This window comes from Lates calcarifer, linkage group LG2 (assembly GCF_001640805.2).
Source record: "Lates calcarifer isolate ASB-BC8 linkage group LG2, TLL_Latcal_v3, whole genome shotgun sequence".
In the NCBI taxonomy this organism is placed as follows: Eukaryota; Metazoa; Chordata; class Actinopteri; family Centropomidae; genus Lates; species Lates calcarifer.
Genome location: NC_066834.1, coordinates 25671173 through 25695785, shown reverse-complemented (window position 1 = coordinate 25695785; position 24613 = coordinate 25671173). Strand labels below are relative to the sequence as shown.

At 40.5% G+C, this 24613-nt stretch overlaps 1 protein-coding gene across 5 annotated transcripts in view; it reads right to left on the bottom strand.

Annotated features, from left to right (window-relative positions):
- The window catches only part of esrrga (estrogen-related receptor gamma a), a 141693-nt gene that overhangs the window by 66944 nt on the left and 50136 nt on the right, over window positions 1-24613 (bottom strand). Inside the window, exon 1 of one of the 5 annotated variants that reach the window (XM_018666997.2) lies at window positions 8369-8856. The exons of the other annotated variants lie outside the window; for them this stretch is intronic. The gene's annotated coding sequence lies outside the window, so the exon portion shown is untranslated. Of the gene's footprint in view, window positions 1-8368; window positions 8857-24613 lie in introns of those variants that run through there. 5 annotated transcript variants of the gene reach the window in all.

Below are 24613 nucleotides of genomic sequence, written 5' to 3'. Positions count from 1 at the left end.
TCCTTTACCAAGTTCTGAGATAAATCACTATTTCAATATTTTTGCTAGGCAGCAAAGGCTTTTGGATTTTTCAGAAATCACTCCCAGTCAGCCACTTGCATTAACCCAGACACTAAAACTGTTGGGGATTACAAAGAGAGATTCTGTTTTATTCCATTATACCTTATGGCAAGGTAATTGGATATTTTTTCATGTCTTCATTCATTGCAGAAGATTAAATCTAGGCTAAAAGGCATCTTAAAACCATAAAACAATCATTTAAGATGGTACTGGTACAGTACTAAATATGTACAAAATAAAAATGAACATTAAACAAATTAAACATTTTTCTCTACATAAATAGATTCAGATTATTTTATAACATAAATAAATAGCTGAGGTCATAAATATTCATTTATCCTTACAAAGTAAAAGGAGAGAATAAAGGAGAAGAGTATTAACCTACGTGATTCTACCTAACCTATTTCACGCTCCTGTCAGTACATGTAAGTGGCACCAGCATGTACACACACGCACACACACGCTGTGGATGTGTGGCAGTGTGTGCGCGTGTGTGTAAAAGTAGGGAGATCGTGGGTGTCTTTCTGATGCTCAGTGACTCGCTCATGTGTTGCTGGCCCATCTGTGAACAGAATGACCATGACACAGTATGTGTGTGTGTGTGTGTGTGTGTGTGTCTGCATGTGTGTGTATGTCACATGGTGATGCAGTGATTGATGAGACAGTTGCCATTCTTGCTAATGCAAAACGCACCTATCCCTGAAGGGAGCAAATGCCACAAAACACACACATACACGCACACACATCCACACCCACACACACACACACACACACACACACACACACACACAAACACAGGGCTGCAACTGCCCTACCTAATTACCCCTCTAGTAAGGGCAGTGTGATGTCACATACGCAATAAGGATCATAAACATGCATGAGTATCCATAAATAAGTATAAACATTGTTTGATAAACAGTTGCATAGTTCAAATATGCACATATTAAAACTGATAAACGCTTGAACAAAGAACTACGACGACAAATGTATTTGCAGGATTATGATAAAAAGGAACAAGGAGATCTAGTCCACCTCCTCTGCTTAAGTGGAGCATAAATAACACACTCTCTTCTACAAAACAACACAATAACACAAACCTGACAAAGCAAATAGAATAAAATCTATAATCTTTTAATTATTTTTCTTGCTTTTTAATTGTAAAACTGTGGCTCTTGAACTGTTTTTTTCACTACAAGGGTCCCATATAACTTATGACTTGCTCTATTGTTCATATATACAGTATACATTGTTAGTTATTAAAGATAACAATGTCACACAATTGCTTTAAATGTATACATAATGTCTGTGAAATCACAGTGACATCAAGTCTCACTGAAAGAGTCTGACACAGAAACGTTAACACAATCTTAACATAAAAACAAGCGCAAACAAATTTCTAGTCAAATGTGTGTGTGATTGCGTTTCTCTCTCTGCATGTGCATCAGGGCAGGTGGGGTCCTACGCAGCCCCTCTGTGTGTGTCTGCGAGTGGATGTGGATGTGTGTGCGTGTTAGCGTTAGCGACGGGAGCTGTTAGCGGGGCAGGCGGCAGATGGGCTGTCGGCCTTAATAGGGACTGAGCGGGTGCAGAAAGGTGACAGCTCCACGAGGGAGGGGTGCGTAGGGAGGGAGAGGAGGGGGAGAGTGTGTGTGTGTGTGTGTGTGTGTGTGTGTGTGTGTGGGGCCGGGTAGGGGGTTAAGGAAGGTAGGGATAAAAGGGGAGACAAATTATTTGCAGAGGTGAAGAAAAGTATGGATCAGCTGTGTAGAAGAATGCACCTCCTGAGGGGAAGAAGTGTAGGTAATGTTTCATTTTTGCAAAATTATTGATTCATATGACAAACAAAAAGGTTTTGATCTCATCCTTTATGTTAACAGTCATCTGTTTTAAGTATCAAAAGTTTGTGCTAATGATAAAGCATTATTTCAAAAATTACACATAATCACAATAGATATGAAGAGAAAAAATTGTTTCTGAATACAAGAGTTGTCTTTAAATGGCACCACAGTATACCTGAAAAGGTTTGAAAACACATATGTGAATGAAGCTGTGTGTATTTCTGTATTTAAATATAAAAATATTGTTCTTTTTCATCTCATTGACATGTTTATGTTGAAAAAATCCAGCTGTGGCACTCCTATTTAAAACCACTGGTATTTCTGAAAATCTCAAGCTAATGAGAAATATTAAATTTCATTTAACTTACACAGACATTATGACAATAAGATGTGCAACTTATGTCATTTGACTACACACCAGTGCACACACAAGAGTCAATAAACACAATAAACACTGAGCACAGAAGCAAACCAAAATTACTACATGATCTTATCAGAGATAAGAAAATGTCTTTGCTATTGCTATTTGTTTTAATGAAGTATTTGCATGTGCATTTTAAAGATTACATGTTATGTTGATGAGTACTTTCTTATGGTTCTGAACGTGTGTAAAAAAAGTTTAGTAGAAATAATCAGTTATAAAACGGGGGAAATTTAAAAATTAACATTTAAAAAAAACTTTCCTTTGCACAAGAATCCAGTGAATGAAGAGAATAGAATGAATAGAAGTGCTTTAACTATTTAAGAAAGAAAAGATAGAAGCGTAACTCCTGTTGGATATATTTGTGTGATGGCAGAGTTTATTTGTTTGAGTGTTTGATAAAGTTGGTAAATTACACCAAAAGAAAATCCAATGTGCACAGACAAGAAAACAGAGAGAGAAAAGGGAAAGAAAAGAAAAAAAAAAAGGAAAAAAAAACTAAAGAGAGAGGTGGGGTGGTGGGCTGGGCTGTCATTCTCTCCCCATCAGGCACACACATGAAGCATGATGGGAGGATGAGAGGAGGAATATTTCACTGTCAGTCGGAAGGCGGCATGGTCATTCATTTCTTTCTCTCTCTCTTAGCATCCATCCCTTTCCCCCCTCTACTGAATCTTTCCCTTTTTTGTCTTTTTGACCCCCCCTCCCACACACACACACATCACACACTTTGAAACAATGACAATTTAATCATACCATAGGCCTGGGCATGTAGAGGAAGAGGACTGCCCAGCCAGCCAATCTATAGGACTCTCCCCGCGGACACAGAAAAAGAAAAGAGCACAACACCGGAGAAGTGCAAACGACAGACAAGACGTTTGAACCTGCATCATTCTCCCGATCCTCTTTAACTTGCGTACACACACACTTCCGCACTTGCACACACACACGGCACCTCTCCATCTAAATCTGTGCTATTGTGGCCCAGTCTCTCCTGTCTCCTCCCATTAGGAGTGAGAGGCAGCATTAGAAGCCTTGAGCACGACACGATGGGCACACACACACACACACACACACACACACACACACATATACATATACTTGTCTCTTGATCTCATGTGCAACTCAATAGATTATCCAGAAGACGGATGAATCCACATTTACTAAAAACTATAAAAATCAGTTACAATACCAATTCTAAAGATATAAATTAAAGAAAGTCAGTATTCCTTAAAACCAAACACACTGAAATACCTCATTCTTCCACATTCAAAGCTGAAATTTACACACCAGCAAAGAAGCTCCCCTTTTTATTCTGAATCTTTCTACACAGCTATGAAAAGTAGGCTTGAGTGAGACAGAAAAGTGAGAATGAAGCAGTAAAAAGAACGATTCTCAAAGCGTAAATGATTTGATAGATTGGGATAACAGTAATAATAAATGAAGGCATATTTTGATGTATGGATGATGGTGATGTATGGATGATGAACACAAGGAATGAGCAGATGAGGAGGGGGGGGTTAGAGATGAGAAGAGATGAGCAGTGTTGCCTCTCACTATATTTCACTCTCTTGCTCCTTTCAGTCAGCGCTTTGGCATTCAATCACGCACACACATTTAGCTTCACCGCCAGTGTGGTGTAATGGCTAATTGCAGTGAGAGTGTGTGTGTGTGCGCACCACAGCTGGTACCAGTCTCTCTTACTGCTCTTTCAACACATAAAGGCCGTCACTGACCCATGACATTCTCCCTCACACTCACATACACACACACGCGCACACACACATACAACACTGATGGACTGAGCATAAATCAGAGAAATTCACATCATCAAGGTTCATCCCATTTTGCTCTGTCATCTCTGTGGCTATGCGTAGAAGTGTGTGTTCGTGAGTGCAATAGTGTGTTTTCAATACCTGCATACGTGCGTGTAAGTCCATGTGTACGTGTATGAATGTGTAATTGAATTTTTGCCACAGTTTGGTTACTTTTTAGCTGCAAATGCGTCAAAAATGGGTGCCAGTTCATTGCTGTGCGTGTGTGAGGGCGTGTGTGTGTGCATGCACGTGTGCATTCATGCGCACATACGTGTCCAGCAGACCCCTAAGTGCTGGTGTCAGACAAAAGCAACGACCCCCACCCCACCCACCCCCTCCTTCCCACCTCTTGCTCTGACTAAATTACCAGAGGAATGCCTGGACCCTTCACATGAGAGAGAGAGAGAAAGAGAGAAAAAGAGAGAGAGAGAGAGAGAGAGAGAGAGAGAGAGAGAGGTCCGCTGTCTGCAGGAGTGTGTGTGTTTCTGTGTGTGTAGACTCGGACAATGCAAAAAACTGACAGACAATGAATGCCGTAGGGACAGACGGACAGGCAAACAGACACACAAAAAGAAGAACAACACCTCTTCATGCAGGCCACCAATGGGTCACATGCACACACACACACACACACACACATACAATATATGGGCAGGCACAAACTCATGCGAGACAACAAACAGATGCAAATCCGCATACGCGCACACACACACACACACACACACACACAGAGCCAACAAATCAGTGTGCCACATATTGACATGCTTTGACAGATGAATTAAGTAAATGATTTTATAAGGAGATTAAAAGGATTTTAATTTACGCAATCTCTCTTTGCCCCCCCATTCCCTCCTCCCCGTCCCTTCCTCCAGTCAGCTTCACCTCTCTCTCTCTCTCTACTGCTTTCCCTCCCTCATGGCACATGAAAAAACGAGAGACTGACAAAAAGTAAAAGGCCAAAAAAAAAAAAAAAAAAGCCAAAAAAATGTTTATCTTAATTTCAGGAAGCAAGCAATATTTTCTTTTCATTCTTATTAATTCCATAGATGATGACGTTTAGAAGAAGATTATCATTATGTTTTTTAAGCAACTATGACATTATTACAAAGCTGCATTATTTAGGTTTATTTATGTTTTATGTAAAAACAGTTTTTTAACTAGGAGAGTGTAAAGTGTAAAGCAGAAATGATCGGCCTTCAAGTTCAAAAAAATTACTTTTTCTTCAGTTAATTCACCTAAATTAGATAAAAATTTGAAAAATCATAAAGAAACAAATCCTTCTGAAATCTTTAAGGTCAGAGTATGTCTCCCAAATGAACTAAAATGATGGAATTTTTCTTCACACGATAAGATGAACATTCTGAGACCTGCAGGGTGAAAACTGAGCGCTGTGTTTGTGAACACAATTAATCGTTAGATCTCTTCAAGTAGCAAATAAATAAGAATATAGCTGACTGATTTTGTTGGTAGTTTCCAGAATTTAGTGCGATGGATTTAAAATTTTCTTGAAGGGCATGCTCTGACTGATTTCAAACATACACCATTCAGATGTTTGACTGAAGAGAAATTTGGAATTTTACTTTAAATCACTAATAATTTATTTGCTTCTCCATGTCATTGAAAAAAAAAAATCAAGACAAAAATCAGGGCTGAAAATAATTCAGAAATCACTTATGCTGCCTTGTCTTCATCTCTCATACTGCAAACCTTTGCCTGAATGATCTGCACGGCCGCTGTGCGATTCTCACCACTCGTCTCCCTCACACCCACTTACAAAAACCACCGAATTCACTAAAGTCACTGCAGAAAATATATCTTAATGATATGCAAATGGTATGTATATGGTGGCATGAGGGGAATGCAATTATGTTAACAGCTTAAGCGGTACTTGTTGTTGTTATTATTATTATCGGTATGATCATCATTATCCCTAATATTTTAATTAGTGTAGGAAAGCAGTGCCTGAGAGCAAAGAAGGGGAAGCCTGAGTGGAGAAAAGAGAACGGTGGATGGATGGGTGGATCGATGGATGAATGAGTGGACAGATGGAGGAATGGACCAGGTTTTTTTTTTTTTTTTTAATATGTGTGAGCGGTCCCAGTTTACATACACTCACTGAAGCACACACAGGTAAAGCAGGCACATTTCACTGCTAATTGTCTAAGATGAAAGTGTGTTTTTTCATCAGTGTAGTGAAGTGATTTCTAAACGCAGCTCTCACGCTTTACACTTCTTCACCCATTACGGACTGAATCCTGGTCGTAGGTGTTCATTGTACTTGTCTAATTCACAATTAAAAACCAACCGTTGAGGGTTCTTAAAATACACCAGGCTGTTGTGCAGATGAATGACCGACACACAGACAGTGCAGTGCTCAGGGTTGAGTCCTTACAGTTAATATGGACTGAACTCAGACTTTGCTCTGGACATCCAGTCATTGGATTAACAAAAGGAAATCAGCATGCTCAAAATAAAAGGGCGCCCTGAAGAGTCTTCATTCATATCAAAACCTCACACTCACTAAAAACCTGATTTATCACATTACACAGATATTCAAATAATCATTTAAAACCCTATGTATGTTTTTCAAATCATTAATCTTTAAACAAAGATGCGTGCACAAGGGGTCACTCTTTAGAAATGTGCAAATCTCATTATCTCATTTCATTACTAAAACAGAAACTTAGTTTGTAAAAATAGTGAAAGATCACTGGTAAAGAAGTGCTGTTATTTCTCCATCTGCCTTTTTTCTGAAAAATGTCCCTCTCTATTCCACATGCTGTGTCGGTGAGAGGGTCTCTGCATGTAACAGGCACTCAGACACAAACAAAGGTGAGACAGTTTCAATGCACACACAACATGTCAGTTTTCTTTAAAAATGTGAATAAATTCATGTTGGGGAAACACATTAGTCCTATATCATCCTGCACCAGCTTCTGCTTTGACTTCGTCCTCTCAGTTCTCCAGCTCTGACTTTCTACCATGAAGACACTTCAGCTGTGGCTGTGATTCAGTCTAATGCTTTTTAATTTATTTGCTATAAAGCCACGACCACTTAGAAAAAAATTAACCTGCACATATAATTTTATTGCTATACATATTTAGTGTAAAATCCTGACATTAATAACGGCAATGCAAATTCTACACTGTCAGTGTCAGTAGTGAATTCATAGCTACATGCAAAGAGTCCACTTACTGAATTACACTCATCACTTCAGATAAATCTGTGTCTTTCTTACTGTGTTTGAAAAAGGGCAAACTGTGTGTATATTACTGTATTTACTATTCTTCAGCATATGAGTTTGTTTGCCCTAATTTTGTATTTCCATAAAACACACCTTAGGCGCACAATAATTCACACACACTGCTGTCCAGTTCATCTGCATTTTAAACAGCATCTTCAACATACACCTAAAAGAGCAAAGCGTTGGCAAAAGGAGCAGCTCAGCGGCAATCACTTGTTTGTCTGTGTGTGTGTGTGTGCGCGCACGAGTGTGTGACTGTCTCTAATTCCTGTGCGGGGCCACACGCTGAGTTGCCCGACTGAAATTCTACCTCCTCTGGCATTTAAGAGCGCAGCTCTCCCCCTTTTCTCCTCCCTCCTCTCTTATGGGCCCTTCTCCTCCCGTCTCTCCACGTTATTCCTGTAACCTCAATGCCCCGTTACCTCGCTGATTCTCTGCTTGAATGAACACACACTTAAAACACACGTGCACAAGCATAAACACACGCGCAGGCACACACACACACACACACACACACACAAACCTCTCTGAGTTGATGTTTTGTCCTAAGAACAGTTTGAAGCAAAGTAAAACAATCTCATGAAAACAGAGAAACTGAGTGAGAAACTGTGTCTCTGCGTTATTAATGAGTGTGTGAGCGTGTGTGTGTGTGTGCAGGTGTGTTTGTGGGTATGTCTCGCTCCCAGGTGGAGTGACAGAAATTCCGCTCTTCTGCCCACTGACTAAGAGCTTCTGTCCGGATACTGCAGGCAGGCACACACACACACACACACACAGAGAGAGAGAGAGAGAGTGAACGCGTGCTACCTGACAGCAGAAACAACCTTGACATGGTGCCGGCCACCTCCGCTGCATACCACCACACACACACACACACACGCACACAGGCACACACACATGCACTCATACACAGTGGAAGACAATGACACTGTGACAATGACAAGTTGAATGACGAAGGAAAGAATAAGATAAAAAGGTAAAATTTACCTACTCTTGTTCAGAGTGCATTAAAAAACACTCGGATAACGGGTGTCCTACCAAATCCATCGGCGATACCGGGTCATTGTCATGTCAACCTCCTCCAGGAAAAAAAAAAGAATTTTGTTTTGTTTTTGTTTTTTTTAAATCAAAGTTTTTGTATCTCTCCTCTCTCTTCTTCTTCTTCTCTCTCTGGTCTTCCTCTCTCTCGGTCCTTCCTTCCGCTTGGAGGGAGCAGTACAATTACCAGGCTCTGCGCTGCCTGCACTGATCGGCTCTGCGTGAGTGTGTGTGTGTGTGTGTAGATGTGAGGGAGCGTGTGTGTGTGTGTGAAGTGAGGGCGCGCGGCGTGTCTATGTGAGAGCCAGGGAGATGGGAGGCTATAGGTACACACACAGCCAGCCAGCCAGGCAGTTGGGACGGAAAGCTGTGCCGCTGTCCTAATCAACGACTTAAAGCCCCGATAGCGGCTCATGAATATTAAGCGGTGTTTTGCATATGCAGTCCCCCAGGTCCTGGTTTTGCTGTGATTGGTGGACGCGCGACCAATGGCTGCGGGTATGGGGCGGAGTAAGGGGTGGGGACAAGGAGGGAAGAGAGAGACAGAGAGGGTGAGAGAGGGGGAGAGAGGGAGAAGAGCAGGTGGAGAGGGAGGGATCAGACAAAGAGCGACAGAGGGGAAGGGAGAGGGAGGGAGGAAGGAAAGGAGGGAACGGAGAGGAGAGACAGGTGAGGGAAAGATCTACGGCAAGACAACCCGCTCCCCTTCTTTCTTTCTCTCTTTCCTTCCATCTTTCTCTCTCCCCTTCTTTGTCTCTTTATCAGCAAATCTTTCTGTCTCTGTCTCAGACCAAATCTCTCTCGCAGTCTCTCTCCACTGGTTTCTGTTGCTCTCCTCATGTAATGTACCTGCACTGGAAACTGCATTCCAGCAAAAAAGAAAATATAAAATAAAATAACTGAAAATAATAATCCCTCTCTTTTTCTTCTACACAGCGTTAAAAAAAAAGTTACAAATAAAAAATATCTAAAGCAAAGGCCAAACATTTGAGTTCTGTTCTGAGACAGTTTCAGTCAGAAACTATGGATTTGTGTCTGCTCAGCCACATTACACTAAATTGACCTAATCAAATCCAGGGAATTGCAAGATCAAAGGAAAAAGTGTAAGTGAGTGTGACCCTAAACCCTAAGCCTAAATAATATGTCACACCACAAACATACACACATGTACACACACACACACACACACAGGTACAGCACAGCAGAGCCCATCACAGCTCAGCAGTAAAATACAGGATTATGGCAATTCCAGGGCCCTTGTCCTTTGTTGTGGAATGATTTGGGAATGATTGGGACAAGGTTTCCCCCCACTGCTTGCTGTTTTCTCGAGCTCCCTGCCATTTCGGTACCAGCGGTCTGCGCATTCCCAGTATTTCCAATGTTTCAAAAGCCTTAGAATGTGGGCACTGTGAGTGCAAGAGGGATTCTCCAGCAGCATTAGCTCACTGCTCCTCGGTCTCAGAGAGAGGAGGAGGCAGAGGACAGGGAACGTGAGGAGAGAGGGAAGAGTCTTTTCTCTAAAAAAAAAAAAAAAGAAAATGGGAAGCCAAACGGGAGACTCAGATCTGCTCAGCCACAATAATGCACACACTCTTTCTTTCTTTCTCTCTAATTTCTTCGACTTCTCCAACACTCTGACACCCTCCTGCACACAGGATGGGGGGTGGGGTGGGGTGGGGGGGAGAGATAGAGAGAAAGAAAATCAGAGGGGTGGAAATGGGGGGATGCAAAGATGAAAGAGAGTGGTTGTGATTAGCAGCTTTGGAGGCGAACAGATAATAAAACATTTCCTGAAACCAATCTCTGCTTTGATGTATGTGTGTATGTGTGTGTGTGTGTGTGTGTGTATGCAACAGTAACTACAACCTCTTTTCTCATATTTCTGTCACACACATTCACAAACATGTTTAAACAAAGACTTAAATGTATAAATCCTCAGTCTTGTTGACTCACAATAAAATGTACATATATTTCTTACTTTACTAAAATATCATTTTTCTGTGCATATTGACTTTGTATGCTGATGAAGAGTCTCTGTGGAGCTACATGGAGAACTCAGTAGGCCCCGTCAAACAAGCACGTCAGTGAATATGGTTATTACTTCATTCTGAAGACCTGGAGAACATACAGTATGGTAATACACTGAAAATACAGATACTTGTTCTGAGTAAAACCAACTGTGTTTCTAACAAAAAGAGAAATATGAAGCAACACCCAACGCTGCAGATAGGAATGTGAGAATAATCACAATAAGAAAGCTGAAACTCCCTTTAGCTGCCTTTTCAAGAATAACAACTTATAAAACAAAGGAAGGAGCCTGTATGACGTTTCCAAGAACTCCACACACACTTACTGACAGACATTGCTTGCACATAAGTACATTTGCTGTTTTCACAGAGGGACATGTATTCAAACGTATGTATGCACAGATGCTATGAGGTTCATGTATACAATGTATACAAACACACACACACACACACACACACACACAGTTATGATGTATCCAGGGGCTTATAAGCATCGACAAAGATGAGTGTGAATCGATGCTGCCGTCACTACTGAGCAAACAAATCCTTTACCAAAACCTCTGTCTCTAATACTCACACACACACATGCACACACAAGAAGATACAGGAACACAGATTTAATGTTTTCTCAACATAATATATATTGAAAAATCTGAAATCTGTTTGTGAAAAATTAATTTCACACATGTAAGCATCTTCTCCTTCACCTCCACATCCTTTCATCTACCTTCATTTCAGATTACATTAATTCATAGTACATGGTGTTATTAAATAATATTCCACTTATGTATGCTAAAATATAAATAATTAGAATAATATAAATGAAAAACATGAGTAAAAATATGGCTGGAGTTTGTAATAAATGTAAATGAACTTATTAGTGGACTGAACTACAAACAGAAACTGTAATTTCACTTAAAAAACATGAATTAAACAGTCTGTCTGTGGTGAACTGGTTATGTTTATGGAGACACAACACAATGTGGCACTTAACTTTTGAAAATATTCAGTGGCACTTTTCTTAGCAGAGTTTCACATTGTGAAATTTATGCATTTATGCTGTTTGTGTTGAGGAGTGATTTTTAAGGACACTGACAGTCAGTTTTAGTACAAAAACATAAGAGGCATAAGCATGAAATCTAGGTTTCAGGTTTCACTGTGCATGTCAGTGATTTTAGCTGCACCTAAAACAAGTGTAACTCCTTCTCTTTTTCTGCCCCGCTCCTCTTTTCCCTCTCTGACCCCCATCCCCACTCACCCCACCCCCCTGACTATTGATTGGCTCTCGGTCAGTGTGTATGTTGACAGTGACCCCTTTAGGCCACTACTCTCTCACACTGGATGAACCCAGCTGCACAAGCACATTCCTTGAACGCAAACCTATTACAGTAAAAGCCAGGGAAAGACCTTGTGTGTTCACTTATGTGTGCACGTGTTTACATAAAATACACACTGAAAATGTATAATAGCATTATAATTAATAACTATGTGCATGTGAGAACAGGTTTGTTTGTGCCATCTTCGCAGCTCAGCTACTGTGTGAAGACCCTGCACACTGCTGATCTCTCACTTGTCTTCTGTCAGTGATTGTGTGAGTGTGTGTGTTTTGACCCTGTGGTGGCAGCCTGTTGACATCTGTAGAAGAATTATCCATTGCAACTCTCACTGACATCAATCACATCACTCAATAGGCCACAGCAAGTTCATTCAGGGCGGTGTGTGTATGTGTGTGTGTGTGTGTGTGTCTGTGCTGGTCTAAACAGTCTTTACAGTCTTTGACAAATTCAAGAAGTGGTCACTTAAGCACCTGACCTCAGGCCACCCATCGACACGTATGCCAGTCATACACAAAGCACTGGACTGAAGCTACAAATGCAAACAAAGCTCCTGTGCAGATTAACAAAAACACTTCTGTGTTGATAACACTTGGTGCTTTTATGTTTATGATAATTAGGTTAAACTACTTCTTCACTGTAAAAATGGTCGAGTAGATGAAATCCAGAAAAACTAAGGGAATATTTTCCAAGCAGATTTTGTAAGATACATGGAGTTCTTAGTATTTTAAGTTGGGAAAACTCAATAGTATACAGTAACTGTGACAGTAATAAAATGAGTACATGAAAATGCCAAGACGATGAGCTAAACCAGCTTAATTGAAGTCAGCATGTGATTTACATCATGCTTGGTTAAACTTAGGAAAATTCAATAGAGAGAATAATATTGAATTTAATAGAGAATCAAGTTGCATTAATTGTAACAACTGTAATATTTTTACCACATTCTCTGTTTGTGTATATTGTATTTAGCATTAACACAGTGCACATTCTATAAACACAATGTAACTGAAAAATAAACATCACATTATTAACATTTAATTATTGATGTTTAATAATAAAATACATTAAGTAATCCTTGTTTGTATCACTTACTTCTTTAGACCTGAAAAGAAATCAGCCAATTTGAAAAATGTATAAAACACACAACACTGAACTTGGCTTTTGTAAAGGCTGAGAGATCTGCCAACACAGGGGAGAGGTGGGAGAGGGAGAGACAGAGAGAGGGGGAGAGCGAGAGATTGTGGTTCACTACTAGCCAACAGAGGGAGCTATGGACTCTGGTCATTTTAAAGCCAACTGCAGCACAGGAATGTACAAGTTGTGTGTGTGTTTGAGTGTGTGTGTTTATCCATAAAGCATGCAAGATTAAATCATCATAAATTTAAAAATCATTCCAATAATAAAAATTCATGTATGACATCCAATTACATTAAAGGACCTAAAATCCTCAGATACACACACACACACACACACACACACACAGTTATACTGCCACCAGGGGTGGGAGAGATGGAGCTAAGTTATCTGATAGCTCTGTCAGCAGGTACAGCAGAACACAGTGTGGAAACGGCCAATTTGACCACAGACCCCCTGCCTGGTCCTCCAACCAGCTACCCACTGAACCCAGAGAGAGAAACAGAAGAAAAAAGGGGAGGGAGAGAGGGAGAGATAAAGAGTGAGATTGAGTGAGAGAGAGAGAAAGAGCGACAGCGACAGACAGAGCAAGACATAGCAACAACTTCAAAACGGGGAGGAAAAAGTGAGATTGAGACCTGGAAAGACATTTCTGTCACCAAAGTGACCAATTGGTGTAATAGCAGTGAGGGTTCTGCAGTCACAAGGTATTATTAGATAAACACTACACTTTAGCTGCAGTTCATTTCAGGCTGTGTGTGAGTGTGTTTAGCCACATTTCCAAGTGTGTTGCTTTTTTTTTCAAGTGTCTTTAAAGATCAGGCTGCAGCAGCAAAGAACTCAAGCATGAAAAACACAGCAATAGTGATATATCAGTTGATAATATATACATTTAATAATCTAACTCATTCATAGAAATGTGTCTTCATAGATGGCAACTTAGGTTTATATAAAGTAGACAACTAACACATGTTGACAATTGCCTTTTGAACTGAATCCCCTGAATTCTGCCGCCTTATCTTAAACTTACTCATAACCTTAATTGTGACTGTAAACTGAGCCCTAGATCCCCAGTTCATAAATAACCAAGGAAGCACCAACTAAAAATGTTCAGACTTAAAAGAGGTTCCCCTGCTCTACATTCACTGAGAGAGCATCCTCCTCACAAAGAGTATGAGTACACACTCACACACACTCACACACACATAGCTAGCTTACATATGCATATGCAGACTCAACACATGCTCACACACTCAATGGCTTTTGCAGCTGAATTTAGGTTTTCAGAATTTGATCTTTCACAAACAATCCCATGTCTTTGACCCACTCAGAAGCTTTAGACTGTCTGCAGTACACATGCTTAGTAAACGAGCAGATGCACAGGTGGAATCATTCAGTTTGGTCAAATAATTGACAAATTTCCCGGCTTGCACCAAAACACCTACACCTTGATATCACATGCTGGTAAAATAATTGGTGGATAAATTAATAATAATCATCTATCATCCCCCCCTATCATCAAGGATAACATTTTGACATGTCATGGTTTTGGTTACTACACTTCCTTAACTCTGTGTATATGTGTGCATGTGTGCACATGTGGATGTGTGTGTGTGTGTGTGTGTGTGTCCACCCAGGCACCTCCAGGGAGGCAAGGACTAGCGGTGGTGATCAAGGCCAAGGAGAGAACACCAGCTGCTGGGAAAAGCTGCTGGGTTTAGGGGGCTTTCTGGAGCCTGTCACCACAACTCTGTCTGGGTAACCTTTGAAGGAGGGTACATGGAAGTTACACACACACACACATGCAGAACACACTAAAGCTGATGCAATCACTCATTTACAATCATGCAATCCTATCATTGCAAGACATACTGTATACACAGACTGTACACAGTACAGTGTGACAGATTTGTGTGTGTGTGTGTGTGTGAGATTTCAAGAGGGCGAACACATATAAAATATATTCAAACATGTTTAAACCAGACAGCAGACCTGACACACACACACACACGTACACATGCATACACTGTCACATGTGCACTCAGATGCACATGCTTTTAATCTTAGAGGATGTATGATGTGTTTTCTTTAGAACAGAGTGACATGTGACAGCCCTGTTATTCCATACAAAGGTCAGGCAGGATTCACAGCTAGGAAGACAGAGGTGTGTGTGTGTGTGTGTGTGTGTGTGTGTGTGAGAGAGAGAGAGAGAGAGAGAGAGGGAGGGAGTTACAGACAGATAGAGAGTGAAGGGGAGAAAGAGACAGTGAGGGGAGAATATGTGTATAATTAGGTGACAAAAAGAGGGTGAGAGAGAGAGTCATATGGAGAAGGTGACCTTAGTGTTTATAAAAAGGGATCATTAACCTCCTTTAAACTTTCACATGGTTTCACTACTTGACTGTTACATATAAATGCACTTAGACTTACACACAAGTACAAATACAAACATACACCTCATGTATCCTTGTTTCAAAAGTTTAGTTTACAGGCAGATGTGTTGTAGGTATTGTAGTTAATAAATGCTGCTGTTATCCACAGTAGTGCAACAGCATCAAGTTCAATAGAAACCAAAGAGGGTGGAAGATTTTGCTCACGTAAAAATATACACACTTTCTCTCACACACTAGGGGAGTTGTGGTTGCCATCCTGTCAGTGGTCAGACTGAAGGTTGGCTGGACAACACCTCATCAAAGAGCGAAAAGCGTAACCTCATCAAGTGGGGACAGGCAAAAGGGGCATGCATTGGGCTGCACTGAGGTGTAACCTCATCAAACGTGGACAGACAGGGCACACATGATAGATGTCAACTATGAAAATGTGTGTTAGTGTGTGTGTGTGTGTTCCTAATATCTTCTGTTCTTGCCAAATACAGTGCAAGCAAACAGGAAACAGTGTGTGTGAATCCTCCCAGACCAAGTGAGATTCCACTCCACCTTCCACTCTACACTCAAGATGTCTCAGTCTGTCTCATGCACAGAGGTGCTAGAGACAACATCCTTCTCAGAAGAGAGGGATACACTGTCTCACCACAATGATCAATTGTTTGTATCCATTAGTCATTTTTGGAGCACATCTTCAGTTTCTTTAAAAAAAAAAATACAGAGTTTTCCACTCTGTATATTTTTCTAGAATCTCAGAAAACAGGAAGAACTTTTACAATGGGCAGATGTGGAAAAGAGGAAAAGGTGCTGTACTGATATAGAGAGGATGGAATAAAGGGGGACAGAATGACAGAAAGAGACAAATTAATAAATTAATCTTGATGAAATTCACAAAACAAAAAGGTAAATTAGTGTCACTGTAAATTCGTGCCAGCGACCCAAGAACACAGATGTTAATGTAGCATGTTTGGGCATTTAACAATAAAACATAAATATCAGTCATTTTATCACCCAAGCCTTATTTTCTTTCAGTCTCTTGACCTTATGATCTCTCTGAACCTCACTGCTAACACTATGCTCTCTTTCTCTCCCTCCCTCTCATCCTCAGGTTTTGATATATTCCCAGGGATATATTAGAACTGGGATGTGATTATATACAGAGTGAGTTTTGCCTGGGTAAGAAAGCGTGTGTATGTGTGTGTGTGTGTGTGTCTCGCTGCCTGCGTGTCTGTATAAAGCTGTGTTTTGTATTGAAATAGGTGACTTCGGAGAGGTGCGCTCTTTTAATTACGCTGCTCTCAAGCAGAACATGAGTGGGCTATTCCACTGGGATTAGTCGTCTCTCTATGCTGTCTCTGTGTTAATGCAACACACACATAACACACACGTGTACTCCAACACAAATGTATGCCTGCCAAAAAAGCCCCTCTCTCCAATAGTTCAACACTCAATTTATTCAAACTGAGGTGCAAACCAAGTGAATAATTCCACTACTAATAAAGATGGTAAGAGAGAGAGTACGTACAGAGGAGATGAAGGGAGAAAAGGGATAAAACAGCAGAAGAGGAGGGAGACACGTGTAGAGAGGAAAGTAAGCCCACAGAAAAAAAGGATTTTCAAGGACAACAAAATATAAAATCTAACATCAATTGACAGTTTCAAACTGGTGAGCGAGGATATTTGATTTGTAACAGATGTCTTTGTGTGTGTAGGTTACAGATATTTGACACTAGAGTTAAATAGACCTATTTAATGTTTTGAGAAACACACACCTTGTACCGGTACATGTCAGCCAGTAAGTGAAATAACATTTTGGGTGATTTAGAAACAGTTTCACTCTTACATAGTTTGCCCACAAGAGAAAAAGTTCATTTAACAACTTAGGGATGGAAATCTCAGCACAAGGTCAATTAGTAGTTTATTCTGATGATGGAGTTTGCCCAGTTGTCACTGAACTTTAGATGTTAAAAATACATTTTTGAGCACTCTAAAGACATGGCTTAAAGGGAGATCTTTGTAAAAAACATTAATGGTATGTGTTTATGTAAAAGGTGTGCTGACTAGCTAATAAGCTACCTGGCCTGCAAACTGAATTTTGCAGTGTTCTTGTTTAGCAAGCCAACAAGTAAAAGAAGCCATGTGACCATGGTTGTAGGAGATAGTAACGAAAGAAATGAGCTGGGGTGTGTTTCAAAGTATAAGGCTCTTTTTATGTTGTCTTCCGACTTCTTGTCTGGCTATTAGATACATTCATTCTTGACCACTAATGAAAAGGTGACACGCTATGCAGCTGTGTTATGCAGCTTAAAATGAAATTACTGTTTGTAGCTTTCAATTAAATTATTTTAAGCTGCAAAAGATTTCTCTGTCCATTCAGGGAGAGCCCATAGCAACAACAGCCTAGTCAACCAACCATCAAAGCACAAAGACGGATCTCAGCCACAACGTCAAAGCACACCTCAAGTCTATTGTAATCAACCAGTAGTTAATTTACTAACAGCCATACACTGAAACTGACTCACCATTTTTCCACAATATGACAAGAACATAATGGTGGAAGTGGGTAAATGCTCAATGACCAGAAACTCCTGGTCTTCAACAACAAGCTAAATCCCATCAGCAGAATCCTTCAGAGTGTGCCTCTTTTGATCCTCAGTTAAATACCGAAACAGACCAAATGGTTATGTCATGACCAAGTCGTGACCTGTTGGGACTACACTCTCATGTGCCTTCGGTTAGGTCAGGAGGCAGAGGGGCGGGGCATATAATGCATACTACATAGACTATAATAGTCTATGTCTAGTCTGTAGTAGTCAGGTGGATGAAAGGTGAGAGGTTGATCACAGGAGGAATCCTACTGGGGAAAAAAGTTGTATGAACCAAATATTTGAATTTCAGGCTAACTTTACATAGAATAACAAATAAATAACAAAAATTCAACCACAATATTTTAAATAGGTTCACAAAGTGGCACACTAGTCGAGAAACTGTTGTGGATATTATTAAGAAGAAATTTGACAAGACAGAAAGAACCGTATTTGTCAGTTGTTGCTGTCGATGTGAACAGCTTCATTCAAATTTCAGGGGGAGATTTGCCATTTAGCCGTTTCCCTGGTGCTACTTATTTTACTCTGTGTGCTGTAAGATGGTGAAAATGAGTTAATTTGTTATATTAGATGGATGATATTATTGCTTCCAACGAGCAAAGGGGGCTACAATAGTCCACACTTCAAGATACACAGAACATAAACACACTCCACTTCATCTGTGTCTGTGTCTAATGATGTGTGTGAGTAATTACTTTAAAGTCAGTGTCTGCGGGTGTTTAAGTGTCTGTGCTCATGTATGTTTTTATCTGTGCTTTTGTCTATGTCTGTGCCCGCAATGAGTGTGTTTAATGGTGTGTGTGGAAATAATCACTTAATCGTCGTGCTGCCTCCATTTGAGAGGAAGAGTGTGTGTGTGTGTGTGTGTCTTGGCACTATGATTTCACTGTAAAATAACCTGAAAGATGCAGACATAAGTGGGAAGGTCTGGAAGCAGAAAGAGAGTTAAAATGGTGAGGAAGATTGGTGAGAGGGAGGGAAGAGTGGGATTAAAGTGGAAGAAAAGGGGGGTGGGTGGGGGGGAAACGAGGGAAAGAGAAGGAGGGATACACAGGTAGAAAGAGAGACCTCCACCCTTTCCCTCTAATTCTCCACAATAACCCTTCCTTCCAATGTTGCGCTCCAAACCGTCGGCCTGTGAATTTATAGTTGGCCCAATGATTGCTTCTCGGGCCATGATGGCTGTAAATTGCTTTGCCATTTGGTAAATGTTGGCAGTTAGAAGGTATACAAGTAATTATTTCCGCTTGTGCTGATTGAGACATAATTCCAAGACGAGGCCCTGGAAAAATGACAGCATTTCGAAACAACTCTGTTTTAATTTCCCAGCATTCCTAATTAGAATCTGTATGAACATGGGGAGTTTTTTTATGTGGTTTCCTCCAATGGGGCCAGAAATAATTAAACTGTCAAGGGGAAATAAATACGTATAAACAAGGCATAATTTTTACAGCGCACAGCACCTTGTCAGGCTATGACTTTTTGTGAAGAAAAACAATGTGGGGAACAATGCAGGGGCATAGAGGACACACTGGAGGCACACACACTAACACACACAGACACACAGAGCAAAACACCTACAGCATCTATAGAAAGAAACCTATTCTTATCTCATCTAGATCCCACTTTAACAAAAAGACTTAGCATTTTAGTCCCACTTTAATCCTTGAGGATACCTCTGTCAGTCTCTCAGTATTTGAATTGAAAAGTTCAGGTGCTCCTGATGTAAGATAATAATCATTTCAATTTGTAGAGTAACAATGAACATCTGGAAACTCAAAAGAAAAATGCTCAGTCCTTGATGGAAAGCTACTGTTCACTGCAATGTTTTCATAAATAATAGAACTTTTCCTTCAAGAGTTAACTTAACTCAGTGCCACTAACACCAAGGCCTGAATGAGTGTCGGATGGTTGGATGGATGAGTGTGCATCTATTACCTACAAAAAAGCAGACAAACACATGTATACAATAGCACAAGGTCTGCAATTCAACCACCATCACAGAGTGATTGAGTGAGAGAGCACAAGAGAGAATGAAAGATTCCCTTTTATAATCAACATTTGAGTAATAGCTACAGTACTATGACACTGAACACCACTTCAATGACAGCGACAAAGATCATTGCAGCAAATTACAAGATGCATGTAAAGTGTACTTTATGGGAGCTCTGTGTTCAGCCCAATTTATCTACAACACAATCCAGAAGACCAGGAGTGTAATAACAGCATTATCTCTAACACAGACTTCAAAACACAAAATACTCTTAATTTTTTCTTACTGCTGTCCCTCAGTGACCTTCAACAGGCATGTTTGTTGATTGAATTAATTTGTATTATTCCTGCTCTTTATAAACTTGTAACTGCGCTGTGGTAATGAAATTACCATTTAATGAGCTTTATATTAATATTAGATAGCAGATTTTCACAAAAATAACTTTTTTAAATTACACAAACCTATATTGTAAACAAACATGTTTAAAATGCCAAAAAAATAAATAGAAAATAAAAATCTCACAGTTGAACCATGATAGAGGGAGTCTCCCTGTCACTCCTTGAGAGTTAGCAACACTAGGTGGATTAGAGGCTCAGAGTGAGCTCACACTGATAGGGAGAGCTAATGGAGATGCATTCGAACTAGAGTTACTCAATTACAACCTGACATCAGCTTGTAGACCCCAGCTTTGCCTGAATACACACACACACACACACACACACACACACACACACACACACACACGCACACACACACACACACACAGAGTAAGCAGTTAACACACCACAGCTTAAATGAATCTTGTAACACAGCAGATATCGCAGGCTTCATCAGGCTCAAAATGAAAGCGGTATCAGACGGTATCTGTTAGACAGAGAGTGTATATTCTGGTGTAACCTAGTAATTCCATTTACCACCAAACGTTTAGGTGACATGTTTATCTAGTGTGTGTAACAATAAATTGTACAAATTGCCTAAAATCCCTTTTTTGCCAACACACAAGCAACCTAAGTGCAAGAGGCCCCACACCAGCGAACATGGGGTAGAAGCAAAACCATTCTTGTGTCAGTTTATTTTGTGCCAGTATGGTGGCCAGTAGAGACAGATGTCATAGGAGGGACAATCCAGAGATCCAAACCCCTGCAACGAAATGTATGGTTTTCTTTTTTTTTGGTGGATGAGACAATGGTTAACAATGGTTACAATTTCTTTTTATATAACACTATATTCTTGGAGCTATCATCAATACAGAGCATTCGAGTTGACTTCTGGTGCAGCCATACTCTTCTGCTGAATCACCTCATTTGTAGGAATTGAGGGTGTTTATCATTCACTTTTCTGTGTTTTTTTTTTTAATTTCGGGGTAAAAAAAATCAAAGGGACTTCTCTGCTTATGCAGTAACATCCACTATTACAAGTTCTGTGAGCGGAGGCTTGGGAGCGCAGACACACACATACACATGTAGTCTACATGCCTCTGCAGACTAAGGTCAATGGTGCGCTCAGATACAAATGATTCTCATCTAATATTAATAGGATATGCTAAATGGTAACACAGAAGCAGCAGAAAAGAGAACAGCATCTCTGAGTGAGTCTGTGTGTACACATGCATGTATTTTCCTGCCGTATGGGGAGACGAATGCCACAGGGACTGAAAAAAAAATCAAGAATAATAGAACCCACTCTGTTAGCATTCTGGTACAATATAAGCATGCATGTTAATATTTTGGAAAGTTGCTCCCTGTGGAAACAATCCAGCCAGCCAATAGTCAGACTGTCCTCACTGGAAAAACAATAGTATTCATTTGTCCTGACAAGTGATGTCTTGTGGCCCTGTGTTAATAACAACTGTCATATCAAAAGCAGAGGTAGAAGTAGATGTGTTGTTGATGACGCCTGTTAAAGGTGGAGGTCAGGGTGGATGGTTGGAGATACAACGTCCAACTTTGACACCTGAAATCTGTGTTCACATCTAGTCATCTGCCAACAGTCACAGTTAGTTTCATTAAAGCATGCCTAAACCTAACAACTGCAGTGGCAGATCAAATGTCCTCTGAATAATTCATGTAACAGTTTTGGAAAGGACAGATAAAAGATGGCATGACAGATCAAAAAATGCTCATGTAGTTTGAAAGGCAAATACAATGCCACATTTAGCTGTTTAAGTAGGAAGACTTAGGAGTAGTAGATTATATGTGCTGAAATTACAAAAAACCTAGAGTGACATGCAAGTGAACTCTCCAAACTAGAACTTTATTTGTGTCTAGATTTCAAATTAAGAGAACCTCCGCTGCCCCCACAATTAAATGGCCTTAAAGCAATAAACAAGTTTTAATTATTCAATAAATTTGCCTCTGAAATTACATATTTTTGGAAACTAAAGCTGTATACAGAACTCTGTTCTCTTATATTTGCTGATAATCTTAAAACTAACACATTTAGACTTACACTAGTTTGCCTATTGTGCTACATCTGAGGTCGGTCAAACATAAAATTTGTGCTGCTGTTTTTAATGAAGGTGTTTGAAAGATAACCGTGTAAAACCCGTGTATAAGCATATGCAATCAAGGAAGCAAAGTGTGCATGTGCCTCCTCTCTTGCCTACCTCTTCCTGAGTCTGTATTGTGTGTGTTTGTGTGTGTGTGTGTGAGTGAGAGAGAGAGAGAGAGAGTCACCCGGTCTTTGAAACAAAAACAACCACTTAGGCATGAACAGCAGTGCTTGGGAGACATCAATATTTCAGTCAGGTATGTCGAGAAAAAGAGAGAGAGGGAGAGGGAGGGAGAGAAACATGAAAGTAGGAATGAGGGGGGACCCTTGCCATTCTAAGGCATTCCCATGATGGAGAGAGTAAGGCTGTGTGTGTCTGTGTGTGTGTGTGTTTGTATCTGTGTCTGTGTGTGTACATGCATGCGCGTGTGCCATTCCTACATCCTCACCCCCACCCCTACACTCGCCATTGTGTGTACCACCTCTGTCACCTTTCCTCTAATCAGGAGTTTAAATCAATGACGTTGTCCAAAACTATAATTGCCACTCCTTAAACTGCTTCTCTCGCAATATGCTTTCACCAAGAAACCACTCAGCAGCAGAAATACGCCTCTGCGCGTGTTAGGGTGTGTGTGTGTATGTGTGAGCTGGATTAAGAGTATTTTCTCATTACGGCAGTGTCTGAATGAGTAGAAAGTGCTTCTCACATTGTTTTACAGCATCCTGAAACCTCAAAGCTCAGCACTAAGCAGCATAATACCCTGTAGTCCCACACGGATGCCTTAGCCTGGAACTTTGTCGTCACAAACTGCTCATGAGCCAGGCTCACTGGACGTCATTTAAGCTATTTAAGAATTAACTATTCATATGTAGTGGTGTTTACACACACATGCACACATGCACACAAAAAGATCGTGTGAGATTTCCTGAGACACTGTACCCAAATTCAGAATTGGTCTTGGTGTCTGTGAATCTAGACTGTCTGACTCTGGGAGAAGACATAAGCTCACACAAGCCCTCAAGTTCTTTGAAGGACACACCTTCAGTGGCTGCGTGTGTGATTAATGGTCAACTCACTCTACCTACAGGGGGAGCTTTTATGAATGTTGCACCAACAATTTTATAATATTATTATCTCCCAAGTCTAACAGAAATTGGAAGATTATTCTAAATATATTCTTTTTTCTAAACTCAGAGGAGGCAGTGGTTCAGAGTGAGGAAGTCTCTATAGTACAACCCATGCCCCAGATTTCACACTTGGTAGATGGTAGCACATGCACCTGAGCCCGCCGAAGCCTCACAACAGTTTAATCTGCTACCTGTGGTTAAATGGATCTACAAATGATGTATGCATCTCATGTGCCAACTTTGGCAAATACAATCAAATCCAAATCCAACCCCCTCTAATGATGATTTGCACTAACACATAAGTTAAAAGATTCATAGCAACTATATATCAGTCTGCATATTATGTGATAATATATTCAGTCCACAGGGCTTGTTGCATTAGCAAGTGCAACAATGTGCCCTCCTGTATTTGAGATCCAGAGACAACACTAAGCTAAGCTATTGTTATTACAGATGTTGTTTAAACACGCACCAGCCAGACTCACTCCAGAGATTTTAAAATGGCAGCAATTCTGCTACAGTGTTTGTCAGTGTGTGTGTGTGTGTGTGTGTGTGTGCTCGGACTTTAGCTGCCAGTCTGTGTTAACCTTGGCTGATGTCCCATTAACCAGAGACAAGAGTTTCCCTAACCTGACAATGCACTGACAACAAAAACACATGCACACACAAACACACACACACACACACACACACACACACACACACACACACACACACACACATACACACACAACAATAACTGCTGGCACCTCAGTAGAAGATCTGATAGATGGACAGATAGATAGATAGATAGATAGATAGATAGATAGATAGAAAGTGGAGAAAAGACGGGGAAGCTCTAAAGGTGAGACTGACAATAATGGCAAGATGCCTGATTCTTCCTGCCTGTCTGGCAAAAAGAGGGACAGAGAACTAGAAAGAGATATATAGAGAGAGAATGAGCAAGACAGTGACCGGAGAGGGGGGGAAGCAAGGTGGGAAGAGAGATGGAAATAGAGATGGAAAGAGAGATGTCTGGTTAACAAGGTGCTGAGCACGACAAGCCCTGGGGAGTCCACGCTCCCTTACCCTCTAAGATTAGACATCTCTCTCTCT